Source organism: Nomia melanderi, chromosome 2 (assembly GCF_051020985.1).
Source record: "Nomia melanderi isolate GNS246 chromosome 2, iyNomMela1, whole genome shotgun sequence".
NCBI classification, from domain to species: Eukaryota; Metazoa; Arthropoda; class Insecta; order Hymenoptera; family Halictidae; genus Nomia; species Nomia melanderi.
In genome coordinates this window covers 16832692-16835716 of record NC_135000.1, presented here as the reverse complement: position 1 = coordinate 16835716, position 3025 = coordinate 16832692, and the positions used below count along the sequence as shown (strand labels likewise).

Here is a 3025-nt window from a genome sequence, read left to right as displayed (position 1 = left end):
GTTTTTATCGACGTAAATGTTTCCGGGATAAAGCTACCATTGGTCATGTAATCAATTCCGTAAGATCGATGTAAATACATGATATTACAACTATCGTACGTTATCGCCCATAATGCGACGCATTATGAAGAAATTACGGATTACCTTTAAATCTCCGTCAAAAGTCATAAATTAAAATCAGAAAGGAAGCAAGTACCAGCTGCTTCATTAAATCAGGAAAGCATGGGGCGCATCAAGAAGGAGAACCGTTAAAAAGCGAATATACATATATATTTTTTATAGCCGTAACGTTAGGAATATTACGCGGTCATTTAAGTGTTTTTCTTTCTGATGGTATTCCGGTCAAAGCGACTTCCTTTTTTTTAAACAGCCTCCGAAGTGATACTCCGCGGAGCGAATATGACACCCACCAAATTTACATCCGTGAACTCTGCTGAACTCCTGAACTCATCTCATCTTTCCTTCGAGGACAATGACGGAGGAATGGCATCCATCGTTGTGCGTGTCATTGCTCACCGGTTCTGTCTCGGAGCTTACGGGACTTTAGGACGCACTCCCGCCTCTTTTTGCATTGCAAATTACACGGACCGCAATTTAAACGCCCTCGCAATTGAATTAAAATCCGAAGAGGCGAGGCGGTACACCACTAGCCCCGTTACAATGTGAGATCTGACTGTACCGAAGGGAAGAAATATTTTGTCCTTGCGGATTACCGACTTTTGTAAAGATTCAAATAATTATTAGGAATTATTGTGAAGCGTATTTCAAAATTGTAAGTGAACGAAAAAAATAAAAGCGAAAAAAGAAATTCCCCCACTTAGCAGAGCGTGGTTTCGATCCACGGACCTCTGGGTTATGGGCCCAGCACGCTTCCACTGCGCCACTCTGCTTGTTGTATGTCTACTCCAAACATATATATAAATAGCACAATAAATAACAATTTAAAATATAGAATGAATATTGTGTAATAATTTATTGAATATTCATTATTGAAAACCAGTGAAATGCACAATGCTTTTGTCAAATTTTATCCTGTGAGTTTATTTCTTAGAACTTCTTCATTTATTGATCCATACAATACAGACGGTAGACGTGAATTAGAAACGCGGTTAAATATTGTTTTTTTAATACGATGTAGCCAGACCTTTAATTTTAGACGCCTATATTATTCTTTTCATTATCATTAAGAATAGTAAAAGTTCCGTAAACACCTAATAAAGTGATAATAAATTAAAAAATATTGTAGCATAGACATTTAAATACTTACTAATATTACTATCCCATTTGTAATTCTGCAAAGTACATAAGTTATCATTATATAAATTAAACGTACCGTACTTGTTCTTCCTGAACTTTTCCATGGTAAGTTTTTATATTAGCAAGAAGCAATGTAAACATTCACCAAGATTATCCATCAACGTATTATGTTGTTCTGTAATGTTTTTTTTCGAATGCGAGCTCACGGATATGGAAATAAACAATTAAGATTAATTGAGGTAAAAATGTGCTACCTGAATTGAGAACAACTTTGTTGCGATGCTGCCTGCGTAAGCCTCGAAGCGTGTAATCTAACCGATGTAAGATAGATCAACCACCTAAGTCAAAGTATGGAGTTGCAGCGGATGCAAATAAGTATCTTGGTCGATCCAGGTGCGCTCCCCTTTTAGGATCAGTAATCTTAAACTAGCCCCCACCTATACAGTATTCGCAGAGCCACGTGCTTGGACATGAGCAATAAATCTACTTTATTCTTACGACCTATTAGCATTTAAACGTTTCTTTACGAGTGCGCTTAATTATTATATTAATACATATAACATTATACTGTCGTTAAGTGTACGTATGTATTTCGATCTGATAGTTTAAGAACATAATTTAATATATGATCGTAAGTGAAGTATCATGTCACATTGAAAAAAGTATACATGTTGTTTTTAGCACAAACTAATTAGATAATAACAAAGTAATTTGTTTGATGTAAAATTTGATATTAAGAAACAAATGTGTGTTTTACTTTGAGCGTAAAGGGTAATTAAACAAGTTAATAAAATAGCTCAATTGCTCTTGAACTTAATTAAAGTAATTACTAAAACTTGAATTAAGTTATTCAATTTAATAATTGAAGTAATTATTTAAATATGAAAATTTGAAAACGATATTATTTATTTATTTCGAATTTATAGTGCTCAGTTCTATCTTTAAGTTTCAAGCATTCCTCTATTGCTAATACAATATACCTATCCTTTCTTGATAGGTAACCTACCTAGCCAGTCCTTTTTCCGAGGACCCCATGATTCCAATCATCTCAGTCAGTGGTAGCCTACCTGGTCCCTTAAGTTCCACGAGCCTTTGAATACCAATACCATTCTCATTTTATTACTGACCACCTAAATTTCATAGTCTATAGACTGTCTAAGCCTTGCTGACAAGTAAATGGGGCATCTCTTATATTGTTTTCATTGTTAAGGAGACTAAGCTGCTAAGCATGATACCGTCTACAACCATTTGTAATGAATACCTGAAACTGAGTCCTTTGTCTTGTAGTGCTATCGATGTCCTCCCTTATTGTTAGCTGTGATGAGTGTTTGAAAAAGAGTATGAAATATAATAAGGATCTCACCCTTAGACATGACGAGTCTAGCGAATCCTAACATTTGATATGGTATATTATAATAACCTATCAAATTAAATTCAAAACATATTAGCATAAACTTTTCCAAAGTGTTCAATGATTTGTTTACGATTATCCTGTGCATCGAACGACACAATAGAGTTATCAGGATTCTACGAAGCAATGGCGGATTTAGCAGCGATGCTATCGCGTTTTAATTTAATGTAACCGTGCTCGTCTATGGCTCGCTATAACAACGTCTTCATCTACACGGTGGCAACTTAAGTGTGCGCGTTTCAAAGGCTTGATCGTTTCTAGTCTCCATAGAACGTTGAATAAGCGCATAAAGTGTAACAAAGTGAGACGTGCATGCGTGGCGGATCGGTGACTCGGTGGATGCAGTTCCTGGTGACG

At 35.7% G+C, this 3025-nt stretch overlaps 1 non-coding gene across 1 annotated transcript; it reads right to left on the bottom strand.

Moving 5' to 3' along the window:
• Positions 1 to 818: 818 nt before the first annotated feature.
• Positions 819 to 890, bottom strand: TRNAM-CAU (transfer RNA methionine (anticodon CAU)). The gene has a single exon. It is a non-coding gene; the product is annotated as a tRNA-Met (tRNA).
• Positions 891 to 3025: the final 2135 nt, after the last annotated feature.